The following is a 13,787-nucleotide window of genomic DNA, read 5'->3' as shown; positions in this document are numbered from 1 at the left end:
CAGAAGCTCCAAGTCTGTCCAGAGCTTCCTGTGCTCAGTGATCACCACAGTGGTCATCCTTGAGGTCGGACGTGGGCTGGAGGAGTGTTGGGGGACATGAACCTGATGGGGAGGCACTCAGTCACCTTTTAGCTCTCCTCGGGCAGAGCTGCAAATGCCTCTGACCCTCCAGCCACGGGGAGTCCGGGGTCCCCTTCCTCTGAGGCAGCTCTCCCTGCTGGTAGCATTGCATGCCCATGCCCCGGCCAGAGCGTGGATCCCTGTTTCTGGGTTGACCCAGAGAATAATATCTCTGCCACCACATAGGATGGCTCAACCCTCTTTAAGGGCACAGGTCTCCGACTGGCAGCCTGATGTGGCAGAAAGAGCCTTGGGCTGGAAGGCTGGGACCCGGTGCATGCCCAGCCCTGAGCCTCAGTTTCCCTTCCTATAAAATGAGAGTGTTGGCTTTGATGCTCTCCAAATTCCCTTTTGACCCCGACATTGTAGGATATTCATCCATATAAGGTGATGCTAATGGGGGAAACTCAGACCCCCTTACTGGGGTGTGCAGGGGGTATTTTGGAAGGCCCTGTCGAGAGCTTTCTGCTCCCTTGCCCACAGGATACACTGAGCTGGCCTTGCCTTTCTTTTGGACATCTGCTTGCCCATGTGGCTTTGAGAGGAGAAGGTGGAAGCTGGACTTGGCCTGGCTGGGTTTCCTTGTCTTCCCCTTGGTCGGCAGAGAGCACGTCTGAGAGCTTCTCTCTCCACCCCCGCCCCAGCACTGGCCCCTTTCAGCCCCCTTGCCCACCCAAAGGTGGGCATTAAAGGTGCCATCTCCCCCTCTGACCAGCTTCCTGCCTGAGTTGTCACTCATCCTCTGTTCCATGTGATTCCAGTGTTGGACAGGAAATAGGGGGGCACAGGGGGCTTCAGATCCTGAGGATGGTGGGGAGGGCAAGGGGCCCTCACAGAGGTCAGCTTTCTGGAGGCTCTAAAAAGCAAATCAGGCTTTAACCTGGAAGAGACATCTCTCATAAGCATATTTTCAGCTAGACCACCTTATGCTCAAAGCAGGTCTTCTTCTTACCCTCAGGCCATAATACAAAAGTTTTCTATCATCCCAGCCTTGGGAGGCACCAGGCTCCAGGAAGGATGCCACATTGGCCAAATGGGATGGAGAAAGAGGAAGACTAGCATGTGCAAAGTCCCTGGGGCAGAAGGAATCAATCATGACAGATTCAGGAAACTTAGTGGAGGGGTGTCTGGGTGGCTCAGTTGGTTAAGCATCTGACTCTTGATTTCGGCTTGGGTCAGGATCTCAGGGTCATGGGATTGGGCTCTGCACTGGGTGTGAGGCCTGCTTATTCTCTCTCAGCCTCCCTTTCCCTCTGCCCCTCTCCCTCCCAAAAGAAAAAGAAACGTAATGGAGGCCAATGTAGCACAGAGAACAAAGAGGAGAGGGAGAGAGATGAGGTCAGGGTCCACATCATGAAGGTGCCAAAGGGCGTGGCCTGTATTTTGCTGGCTAGGAGGCAAGAGAGATGCCCCTTCACCTTCGGGAACATTTGATGGGAGGCCACCATCTTCTGAGCCAGGTTCCTTCCAACCCCTGCTCTGGCCCCTTCAGGTGCTCTCCTGGGCTTGTTTTTGTTTTTTTAAAGATTTTATTTATTTATTTTGACAGAGAGAGAGAGAGCACAAGCAGGGGGAATGGCAGGGGGAGAGGGAGAAGCAGACCCCCGCTGAGCAGGGGGCTCGATTCCAGGACCCTGGGATCATGACCTCAGCCAAAGGCAGACACTTAATGGACTGAGCCACCCAGGCGTCCCTCTCTTGGGCTTGTTTCTCTTTATCTCTCAGGGCCCAAAGCAAGGGTGTGGCTCACTAAGCGGACCAGGAACACTCATGGAGACTGGCAGGCAGAGCCTCTAGCAGGGTCAATGTAGCTCCAGTAAAGGTGTCTCCAGTCGTTGGAGAGGAGGACTTAAGTGCAGGCGTGTCTGACACTGACCTGACCACTACCTTGCAGTACCCTCATACTCCCATGGGACGGAAGTGAGCGGAGAGTGCAAGCTGTCCCGGGGAGGTGAGTGGAAGCCCTTCCTAGCGGGCTGACTTGTCCCCAGGATGGCTGTGGCCTCTGCAGGAGGAGGGGAGCTCCCTGTCCCAGGAGGGGTGCAGAAGAGCCAGGAGGTTGTAGTGGAGCTTTGGAGGGGTAGTTAGACCAGCCCCCGTTCAGGACTGCTGCAGAGCCCCTCCGGCGGGGAGCCAGCTCATCTTACTTCTGTCCCAACGGCCCTCTTGGTTCCTCTCTTTCTCATCTCTGCCTCTGCGACTGGGGCAAATTCGTTTACCTCTCTGAGCCTCAGTTTGCTCATCTGTAAAATGGGGCCATGCTTTGCGTCTGCACTTTAGGGTTATTCTGAGGACTGGATAAACTCCTAGATAGTGTCTGGCACCGGGTCAGGAAGCCCAAGGCGCAGTTAGTAAGACCAATTATTGCTGTTGCCCCCTTCTCCCCTCCTTTCATTCTGAGAGCACCGCGGGCCAGGGGCCAGGCCCACTGGGTTCTCCTCTTTGCCATCCCGTCCCCGCCCCCTCAGTGTGCCGGGAGGCCGGGAGAGAGGAACTCAGCCGGGGTTCTCCCGCGGCGCCCTGACCCCCTCCCCGCGCGCGCGCCCCTGCCTCCGAGTCGCCTCCCGGGGCCGTACCTGGGCCGGGGCGCACGGCGTGGGGAGCGCGGGAGCCGCCGTGCGCCCCCGCCCAGCCCGCGCCTCCGCGGGCCGCGGCGATTCGAATCCACGTGATTTCCCGGCAGCGGCCGCCGGCTCCCAGCGCTGGCCCGGGCGCTCTCCGCCCGCTTTCAGTTTCGTGCGCCGCGCAGCGACGCAGGAGCGCGGCGGGGCCGCAGCGCGGCGGGTGAGTGGAGAGCCGCCCCGGGGCTGCGGGCCCGGCCGGGCGAGCGGCGCGGCGAGGAGGGGGTGCCCGAGGGCGCTGGGCGGGGGGCGGGAGGGGGGGAAGCCCCCGCCGGCCGCGGGCTGGGCGGCCGGGTGGCAGGGCGCAGGGACTGACGGACCGGTGGACAGATGGGGCACCCGCTGCCCGGCGGAGTTTGGGGGGCACGGGTGCGAACCGCAGGGGGTGGCAAGTCGGGATCACCCGGGCTGAGGGGCGGGGTACGCGGCTGCGCTCCCCTTTCTCCCCACCCTCCCAACGCTCCTGGAACTGTAACTTTTAATTGCTTTTTAAAGAATTATAGCAGCGGGAGGTGGGGGGAGGGGCGAAATTGATAAAGGGGATCAAGAGTTACAAACTTTGTTGGATACACAAGGTAAGTAAGTCTTAGAGATCTACTGTACAGCCTAGAGCCGGGGGCTAACACGCACAAATAATAATAGAGGGCAGGAGGAAACTTTTGGGGGTGATGGATAGGCTCAGGGCATAGGTTGTGGTGACGGTTTCTCAGATGCATACTCACCTCTAATCTTATCAGGTTGTATACATTAAATAACGACAGCTTTTTGCACGTCAGTCATACCTCGGTAAAGTGCTTTACCAAAAAGAGGTGCAAACTTTCAGTTATGAAATAAATAAGTCAGAGAGATGAATGCACAGCAGAAGGAATATAGACAATGGTATTGTAATAGTGCTGTATGGTGACAGAGGGTAGCTTCGGGTGTATAGAATTGTGGAATCGCTGTTTTACACCTGAAACTAATATAACATTGTATGGCAACTCTACATCAATAATAATAATAATAATAAAGCATTACAGAAGTCACGCTGCTCATTCTGCACAATTCAGACTTTTTAGCCTAAGTACGCTTTTTTTTTTTTTTTTTTGAGAGAGAGAAAGAGATAGAGAGCATGAGAGGAGGGAGGTTCAGAGAGAGAAGCAGACTCCCTGCCGAGCAGGGAGCCCGATGCAGGACTCGATCCTGAGACTCCAGGATCATGACCTGAGCCGAAGGCAGTCGCTTAACCAACTGAGCCACCCAGGCACCCCTAAGTACGCTTTTTAAAATTATGGACAGTGCCGCCCCTATCCGAGGATAGAAGGAACAGAGTTAGTTAGATTTAGCCATGCCAACTTGCTGGTTTGGACATAAGGAAGCCCCGTGTAACCACCACTCAACTCCAGCATTCCTCAGCCCTGCTTCATCTCTGCCACGCCTCATTTTGAAACAAATGGCAAAGAGACGTCACAGCATCTCATCCGAAGTATCTCAGAATGTACTAAAAGATAAGGAATCTTTAAAAAAAAAAACAACAACATAACCACAGTACCATCTGAAGACTGGAAGCATTTTAAGAATAATTTCTTCATGTCAAATTGCCACAGACTATGTCTGATGAACGTTTTAATCTCACAATAGGGTGAATACATGGGCGTCATTTTGTTACTTGCTTTTTGCATTTTATGTGGTTTTCAGCCATTTTTCTCAGGAGGTCAGAACCCTGGAGTTTGCTGAGGGGGCCATTTGGGGAGGTATGAGAGAGGTCCACCTTCATCCTAGTTTGCATCTGTTTTATAAGTCGGGGGTTCTTCCATTTCTTTTTAAAAGACTGGGGGTTTGGGATGCCTCCGTGGCTCAGTCGTTAAGCATCTGCCTTTGGCTCAGGTCATGATCCCAGGGTCCAGGGATCGAGCCCCGCATCGGACTCAGCAGGAAGCCTGCTTCTCCCTCTCCCACTCCCCCTGCTTGTGTTCCCTCTCTCGCTGTGTCTCTCTCTGTCAAATAAATAAATAGAATCTTTAAAAAAAAAATAAAAGATTGGGGCTTTGCAGGCTTTAAAAAACAGTTTGAGGGGCGCCTGGGTGGCTCAGTCGGTTAAGCGACTGCCTTCGGCTCAGGTCATGATCCCGGGGTCCTGGGATCGGGTCCCACATCGGGCTCCCTGCTCTGCGGGGAGCCTGCTTCTCCTTCTCCCCCTCCCCCTGCGGGTGTTCCCTCTCTCGCTGTGTCTCTGTCAAATAAATAAATAAAATCTTTAAAAAAAAAAAAAAAAACAGTTTGAAAACCAGCACTTCCTAGCCTCCCAAACCTGGGGGTGTCAGGAGGTGGGCTATAGCCCCAGGCCAGTACCTAGAGCCTCCTCCCTCCAAACTGCTTTTCCTTCTCTGTGAGAAGCAATAAGCCCAGAAAAGCATTCGGCTTGGTCTCCTGTTGGGAGAACAGAATGGGAGGGAAAACCGATTATTTCAAGGTGCATGCGGGCTTCCCTGCAGCGGGCTTCCCTCAAGCCTCGCCGAGCTAGAGGGCCGATGGACTGCGGATCGTGCTCACCTGCCAGGTCCCCAGACACGGCACACGGCCTGCCCGGCACCTGGTGTGGGAGGCAGGCGGACCACGGCCCTCATCTGGGAACTGGGGGCAAAAATACGCCCTTCAGAGCATGCCTCATGGTTGGACGAGATATGTCCCAGGGCCTGGTTCACCTCAAAGCACATGGACAGTAGTGGGTCCTCGGTGAAGGCACAGCAGCAGAAGGGAAAGTTCTCTGGAAGAGTTTGCACGGTATGCTTAGCTTTGAGCCACCACCCGTTACAGAGGTGACTGGATGTTTGCAGGGCCGGGTCCGTCTCTCTGTCCCCCAACACACATACCCCCCTGTCCGCCGAGGAAAATGCCACAGAACTTCTTAGTATGTCTTTTTCCAGCTGTGATGAATTGAATTGTGCCCCTGAGAAAGATACGTTTAAGTCCTCGAACTCAGTATCTGAGTTGTGACATTATTTGGAAATAGGGTCATAGCAGATGTAATTAGTTAAGATGAGGTCGTACCAGAGTAAGTGGGTCCTTAATTTGGGATCACTGGTGTCCCTATAAGAGAAGAGGTCAGCTTATGAAGATGGAGACACGCCGTGAGCTGACAGCCGTGTGACAACAGAGACAGAGATCAGAATGGTGCATTTATAAGGCCAGGAGCCCCAAGAATTGCCAGGAGCCCCAAGAATTGCCCCCAACCCCAAGAATTGCCAGCAACCAGCAGAAACCAGAAAAGGCAAGGAAAGGATCCTCCCACGCCCCCACCAGAGGGTGCTTTGTTACAACTGTAACCAAGCTAGGAAGCTAATTCACTAGCGCAGCTCCTCGCTTCTGCTTTCCAGAGTTGGACTAAAGGTCAAGCAAATTAACACCAGTGCGAATACTTTGTAAAATCTTTCTGTAGGTGTTCTGAGGACATAAACTACTGGTGTCCTTTGCCAGATCTAGTTTTCGAGCATTGGCAGGTAGCCCCAAGTCTACGTTGGCTGAAACCCGGTCTGCAAGGAAAACACCCAGAGGATTTGCTAAGGAAAAAATTTAAAAAATGACAAATGATCAGTCTGGCTATTGGGGTAGGCTGTCTGGAGAAGACAAGATTTTTGATCCCTCTGGCCACCCTGGAGAACATGTGTCTCCCACACACTGTACTTAAAACCGTAGAAGTGATGGGGCAGGCAAGCACTTGGTTATATGTGGGACTTGTTACCTGTAAACTGGGCATGATTGTGTCACCATATGCTATCTGGGGGTACTTGGGTCCTTGAGAGCTGAGTAAAGTTGGCATGAATCCCCGTTCTGTTCCTTTGGGAAGCCCTAAGTGTTCTTCAGCCGTCTGTGAATCTGGAGGGTGGAGGTGGGTGTGAGCTTAGTTCCTCTGGCCATCTCTGATCCCAGACTCAGCAGAAGAATCTGCTCTGTGATCATCCTTTCTCTCTAGTTGACCAGGGCATGAAACCAGTCATTTTCCTGGGACGGAGAGATGAGAGTGGTGGGGAAATGTGAGTTCACTCATTTATCCTGCTTGTTTCAAGCCTGACTCTCTGTGATGGGACTCCTGCTCCATCCTTTGGGTCACTCCAGAGTCTTCCGATAAATTCTCAGACACAGGAGTCTTCCCCAGAAAGGTTTTTAGCAGCCCTTCTCCCTGAGATGCTTCTGACATTTAGCAAAGGAGAACTTCAGAGCGCCTGAGGGAACACTGGCTTGACCTCAGATAACCTCTGTTTGCACTTTGATTTCCAGTCTTTTTTCTATGTGTGGATATTCATTTTTTTTTTTTAATATTTTGTTTATTTGAGAGAAAGAATGAGATAGAGAGAGAGCATGAGAGGGGGAAGGGTCAGAGGGAGAAGCAGGCTCCCCGCTGAGCAGGGAGCCCGATGCGGGACTCGATCCCGGGACTCCGGGATCATGACCTGAGCCGAAGGCAGTCGCTTAACCAACTGAGCCACCCAGATGCCCGATATTCATATTTTTTAATAGACTCATACATAAAAACTAAAATGGAATTACACTTTTTAAACTGAATAAAATGGAATTACCCATTAAAGGAAAAGTACATCATATATCATTTTTGAAATTATTTCATTTTGAGTAGCTAACACATTCATATAGTAAAATAATATAAAACATACAAATAGGTGTATAATGAAAAGTAAATCTCCCTCCTTCCCCTGTCTCCCAGCCACCTGATTACCCTCCCTGAAAGCACCAGTGTTATCAGGTTCTTATATCTCCTTCCAAAGATCATTCAGGTGGGCCTTTACAAACATGGATATGGATAGATAGATACAGATATTCCCATTCTCACAAGTGGTGATACACTCTATATAGTGTTTTTTATCTTTTTAAACTTTAATGCAATTTGGAAATCTTTCCACATCAAAACAAAACAAAAAATCTGCTTTTTTCTTTTTAACAGCTGCAGAGTATTTCATTATATGGTTGTGCCATAATTAATTTAACTACCGTTAGGCATTTAGGTTGTTTCCAATCTCTTGCTATCCCAAACAGTGCTGTAATGAATATCTTTGTTTAAGCATCATGTTTGCATATGTGAGAATAAGTCTTTAAGAAAAACATCCAGGAGGGACGCCTGGGTGGCTCAGTCAGTTGAGCATCTGCCTTCGGCTCAGGTCATGATCTCAGGGTCCTGGGATCAGGCCCCGCGTCGGGCTCCCTCCTCAGTAGGGACCCTGCTTCTCCCTCTCCCTCTGCCTGCTGCTCTGCCTGTCTGTGAGCTCTCTCTCTCTCTCTCTCTAATAAATAAATAAAATCTTGAAAGAAAGAAAGGGAGGGAGGGAGGGAGAACGGGGACAGGAGGGAGGATGAACAGACATCCAGGAATGGATTTGCAAGGTCAAAGGAAATACGCAGTTTGAACTTTGACAAATATGGCAAATTACCCTCCTTAAGTGTTGGACTAAATCTCATTCCCAGCAGCAACGTGTGAGGGGGCCTGCTTCCCACACCTGCCCCAACATGCGTGGTATGAAACTTTTCCCTATTTCCAGACCTGGGAGATGAATAATGATATCTTCCCCCCCACCATTTCTCTTATCTTTTCAAATATTTAAGGGTCATTTGTAGTTCATTTTCCATAGCCTGTCTATTCATATTCTTTTTCCACTTTTCCATTGGATTGGTAGTCTTTTTCCTATTTAGTTGTAAAAGCACTGTACATATTAGGGAAACTCTTTATAATATGAGTATACTGGCGTTTTAAGTGACTGCATAGTTGTCCATAGGATGGTGGAACCATATCTACCCTTTTTAAGCATTTAGATTGGGTCTTGTTTTCTTCTACTACACATGGACTGTGTCCTCTGTTTTATGTATTAAAAGAAAACACACACGCACACAAAATGTGACATTTTAATTCTTCCCACATGACCCACCAGATTGGTCTCAGGAAGGGAAGTAGTTTTGGGAAAATACCTTGATTGGGCTTGGGGCGGGTGGGGCCTGTGGGCAAAGTGGTGGGCAGGAGCCGGGACGCAGTGAGCCGGGCAGGCTCTTTGCATGGCGCCTCTGAGTGTGGTGGGGGTGCTGGGGGTGCAGTGCTGTATTTGTTCCCAAGAGAAGGGAGGAGAGAGGGAAGGTGGAGAGAGGCTAGGCCACGGAGGGAGGAGCCCCCCCCCCCAAACTTCTTGGTGGGGTGATGCCCCTTACTCCATGGGAGGTGGGTATTGGCAACACTGATTCCTGCCTGGCTCCGCCCAGCAATCGTTAGCCTACTCAGCACAGAGTTTCCAGAACATGTCAGGTCCTGTGCTGGGCACTGGGTTACAGCTGAGAACATGACAAGTCTCACGGATGTGCCAACAGAAACAGATAATAAACAAGTCACAGATATGTGACTGCAGGGAAGAAAGACAAGTTAGGCGAGAGGGTGGGCACCCTGGGGGTGCAGGGACGGTTGTGTTTGGAGAGGCCAGGCACGGCCCTCCCATGAGGGGCCCCGGGGACACTTGAGGGGTGTGAGGCAGGGGGCCATGAACCATGTTGATGTCTGGAGGAAGAGGGAACCAGGCAGAGACAATGGCAAGAAAAAGGAGGAGGAGAGGAGGAAGAGGAGGGAAGGAGCAAGGGAAGAAGGAGGACTTGTTTGGAGTCTTCTGTGCTCAGCATGCTTATTGCAAGTTAATTTTTGTGCATGTAATTTAACAAAAAGCTGGACCTGCCTCAGGAGCTGCCCCCCCGGAGGAGACCTCATCACTACAGCCTCCTAGTCCCTCCCCTGGGTTGGGGGCCCTAACCTTCCCGAGGCCATGGGAATTGCAGGTGGCCTGGTGGCTGAACCAGTTTATCTGTGTCCGGAAGAGTCGGGCAGCCCCCACTGACGTGCAGCACTGTGATGGACATCCTGGTAGCTAGAGCTTTGCTCACATTCTGGATTGTTTCCTTAGGCTATGTTCTCAACGTGGACTTCTAAAGGAACATGTAGACTATTTTATGACGTTAAAAGGCACATAACATAAAATTTACCATCTTAACCATTTTTTTTTTAAAGATTTTATTTATTTATTTGAGACAGAGAGAATGAGAGAGAGAGAGCACATGAGAGGGGGGAGGGTCAGAGGGAGAAGCAGGCTCCCCGCCGAGCAGGGAGCCCGATGTGGGACTCGATCCCGGGACTCCAGGATCATGACCTGAGCCGAAGGCAGTCGCTTAACCAACTGAGCCGCCCAGGCGCCCCCATCTTAACCATTTTAACCACTGAAAATATTCAGTGATATTATGCACATTCACACAGCTCTACAGCCATCACCACCATCCATCCTGGAGACTCTTCTCATTTTGTACGACCAAAACTCTATGTCCATTACCCAGTAACTCTTCATTCCCCCCTCCCCAGCCCCTTCATTGTATGAATATACCACATTCTGCTTCTCCATTCCTCTACTGATGGCCACTTGGGTTGCTTCCGTGTTTTAGCTATTACAAATAATGCTGCTGTGAACATGGATGTATAAACACCTCTTTGAGACTCTGCTCTCAGTTCTTTTGCGTATATGCTTAGAAGTGGAACTGCTGGGTCATATGGTAATTCCATTTTTAATTTTTTTGAGAAATCGCCATCCTGTTTTCCGTAGCAGCTGTACCATTTTACATGCCCACCAGCAGTGTACAGGGGTTCCAATTTCTCTACATCTTTTTTTTTTTTTTTAAGATTTTATCTATTTATTTGACAGAGAGAGAGAGCACAAGCAGGGGGAGCGGCAGGCAGAGGGAGTGGGAGAAGCAGGCTCCCTGTGGAGCAGGGAGCCCAGTGCGGGGCTCGATCCCAGGACCCTGGGATCACGACCTGAGCCGAAGGCAGACGCTTAACCATCTGAGCCACCCAGGTGCCCCTTTACATCTTTGCCGGTATTGTTTTCTGTTTTGTTCTGTTTTTTGATAGTAGCCATCCTAATGGGTGTGAGGTGGTATCAATCTTATTCTAGTTGTTGTTGTTTTTTTTAAGATTTTATTTATTTATTTGACAGAGCGCGTGTGTGCACAGGCAGGGGAAGGGGCAGAGGGAGAGGGAGAAGAAGACTCTCCGCTGAGCAGGGAGCTCGATGCGATGGGGGGGGGGAGGGGGGGGCATGATGTGTGTGTTCTCACCCAGGCACACCTTGTTGTAGTTTTGATTTGCATTTCCTAAGGATTGGTGATGCTGAGTGTCTTTCATGTGCTGATTGGCCATTCGTCTTATCTTTTTTGGAGAAATATCTCTTCAAGTCCTTTGCCCATTTTGAATAGAGTTGTTGGTCTTTTTGTTGTTCAGATCCAGGCATTTAGTTTTGTTACTGAATTGTAAGCATTCTCTATATATCCTGATTATAAATCCCTTGTCAAATACATGTTTTTCAAATAATTTCTCCCATTCCTGGGTTGCCTTTTTACTCTGTGGTAGTGTCTTTTGATGCACAAAATTTTAAAAATTTTCATGAAGTCCAATTTGTGTGTGTATATGTATATATATATTTGATTACCTGTGCCTTTGGGTAAGAGGAGATCATTGCCAAATCATTGTGGTTCAGCTTTCTGTGTTTTCTCCTAAGAGTTTTATTGTTTTGGGTCTTATATTTAGGCCCTTGATCCATTTTGAGTGAATTTTGTATGTGCTGTAAAGTAAGGGTCCAACTTCATTCTTTCGCATGTGAACGTCCAGTTTGCCCAGCACCATTTATTGAAAGGACTGTCCTTTCCCCATTGAATGGTCTTGGCACCCTTGTCAAAAATCATTTGGCCATATATACCAGGGTTTATTTCTGGACTTTCTTTCTATTCCATTGGTCTATACTGTTGACCCTCGAACAATGTGGGGGTTAGGAGTGCTGACCCCCAGGCTGTCAAAAATCCTGTGTAACTTTTTACTCTCCAAATACCTACCTACTGATAGCAGACAACTGACCAGAAGCCTTACCAATGATAGAAACAGTCGTTTAACACATACTTTGTATGTTACATGTATTATATGCTGTATTACATATACAATAAAGGAAGCTAGAGGAAAAAATGTTATTAAGAAATTCATAAGGAAGGGCACCTGGGTGGCTCAGTTGGTTGGGCGACTGCCTTCGGCTCAGGTCATGATCCTGGAGTCCCGGGATCGAGTCCCGCATCGGGCTCCCTGCTCAGTGGGGAGTCTGCTTCTCCCTCTGACCCTCCTCCCTCATGCTCTCTCTCTATCTCATTCTCTGTCTCTCAAATAAATAAATAAAATCTTAAAAAAAAAAAAGAAATTCATAAGGAAGAGAAAATACATTTACAGTACTGTATTTCTCGAAAAAATTTTGTGTATAAATGGGCTTACGCAGTTCAAACCCATCTTGTTCAAGAGTCAACTCTATTCTGTTTTTATGCCAATACCACACTGTTTTGATGTAGTTGGTAGTAAGTTTCAAAATCAGGAATTATGGGTCTTCCAGTTTTGTTCTTCTTTTTCAGGATTCTTTTGGCATTTGGAGTCTCTTGAGATTCCATATGAATTCTAGGATGGGTTTTTCTGTTTCTGCAAAAAAAAAATCATTGGGATTTTGGTAGGGATTATGTGGAATCTGTAGATGGCTTTGGATAATATTGACATTTTAACAGTATTAAGTCTTCCAATCCATGAACCTATAATGTGTTTCCATTTATTTATGCCTTTAATTTCTTTTGACAGTGTTTTATAGTTTTCGATGTACACGTTTTTCACCTCCTTGGTTAATTTATAAGTATTTTATCCTTTTTGATGCTAGGGTGCATGGAATTGTTTTTGTAATTGCCCTTCCAGATTCGACATCATTTGTGTAGAGAAATGCAACTGGTTTTTGTGTGTTGGCTTTGTATACTGCAGCTTTGCCAAATTCTTGTATTAGTTCCAACAGTTTTTCTACATAGAAGAATATTGTATATCATCTGCAAACAGATCATTTTACTTTCTCCTTTCTGATGTAGATGCATTTTATTTCTTTTTCTTACCTAATTACTCTAGCTAAGAATTCCACTACTATATTGAATTGGGGAAAGTAGACACCCTTGTCTTGTTCCTTATTTTAGAGAAAAAGCTTTCAGTCTTCCACCGTTGAGTATATTTGCTGTGAGTTTGCATACTTGGCTTTTCTTATGTGGAAATAGTTTCCTTGTATTCCTAGTTGGTCGAGTTAAAAAAAAAAATAATGAAAGGTTGTTGAGTTTTGGCAAATGCGTTCCCTGTATCAATCAAGATGATCATTTGTGTTTTCTCTTCCTTTTGTTGATGTGGTGTATTGCATTGATCAATTTTCATGTGTTAAACCATCCTTACATTCCAGGAATGAATCCCACTTGGTTATGGTGTATAATCCCCTTTTTATTTTATTTTATTTTATTTATTTATTTATTTATTTATTTATTTATTTATTTATTTGAGAGAGAGAGAGAACGCACACAGGCATGGGGGTGGGGGCCAAGGAGGGAGGAGAGAGAGAGAATCTCAAGCAGACTCCCCGCTGAGTGGGGAGCTCAGTGTGGAGCTTGATCTCAATGACCCTGAGATCATGACCTGAGCCAGAATCAAGAGTCATACGCTTAACTGACTGAGCCACCCAGGCATCGCAGTGTATGATCCTTTTAATAGGCTTTGCATTCAGTTTAGTATTTCGAGGATTTTCACACTGATGTTCATAAGGGATATTATTAGTCTGTAGTTTTTTTTTTGTTTTTTGTTTTTTTTTAAGATTTTATTTATTTATTTGAGAGAGAGAACGAGAGACAGAGAGCAGGAGAGGGAGGAGGGTCAGAGGGAGGAGAAGCAGACTCCCCGCCGAGCAGGGAGCCCGATGCGGGACTTGATCCCGGGACTCCAGGATCATGACCTGAGCCGAAGGCAGACGCTTAACCATCTGAGCCACCCAGGCGCCCCAGTCTGTAGTTTTCTTATAGTGTCTTTGGCTTTAGTATCAGGGTTATGCTGAACTAATAGAGTAAGTTAGGAAGTGTTTCCTCCTCTCTCATTTTTGGGAAAGTTTGGGAAGAATTGGTATTAGTTCTTCTTTAAATGTGTGGTAGAATTCACCA

The 13,787-nt window shown here is 48.2% G+C and overlaps 1 protein-coding gene across 20 annotated transcripts in view; it reads left to right on the top strand.

The window, feature by feature from the left end:
* The first annotated feature begins 944 nt into the window (after nucleotides 1-944).
* NLRC5 (NLR family CARD domain containing 5) overlaps nucleotides 945-13,787 on the top strand; it is an 89,591-nt gene continuing 76,748 nt past the window's right edge. For 5 of the 20 annotated variants that reach the window (XM_064580666.1, XM_064580660.1, XM_064580663.1 and 2 more), the window contains exon 1: nucleotides 956-2,904. The gene's annotated coding sequence lies outside the window, so the exon portion shown is untranslated. Of the gene's footprint in view, nucleotides 2,905-13,787 lie in introns of all 20 variants that reach the window. The other 15 variants (XM_064580672.1, XM_064580670.1, XM_064580671.1 and 12 more) reach the window with 8 other exon arrangements.

This window comes from Mirounga angustirostris, unplaced genomic scaffold (assembly GCF_029215605.1).
Source record: "Mirounga angustirostris isolate CCGP_5_RB_7025 unplaced genomic scaffold, mMirAng1.0.hap1 SCAF_16, whole genome shotgun sequence".
Classification (NCBI taxonomy): Eukaryota; Metazoa; Chordata; class Mammalia; order Carnivora; family Phocidae; genus Mirounga; species Mirounga angustirostris.
This window is presented reverse-complemented; position numbering and strand designations above follow the sequence as displayed.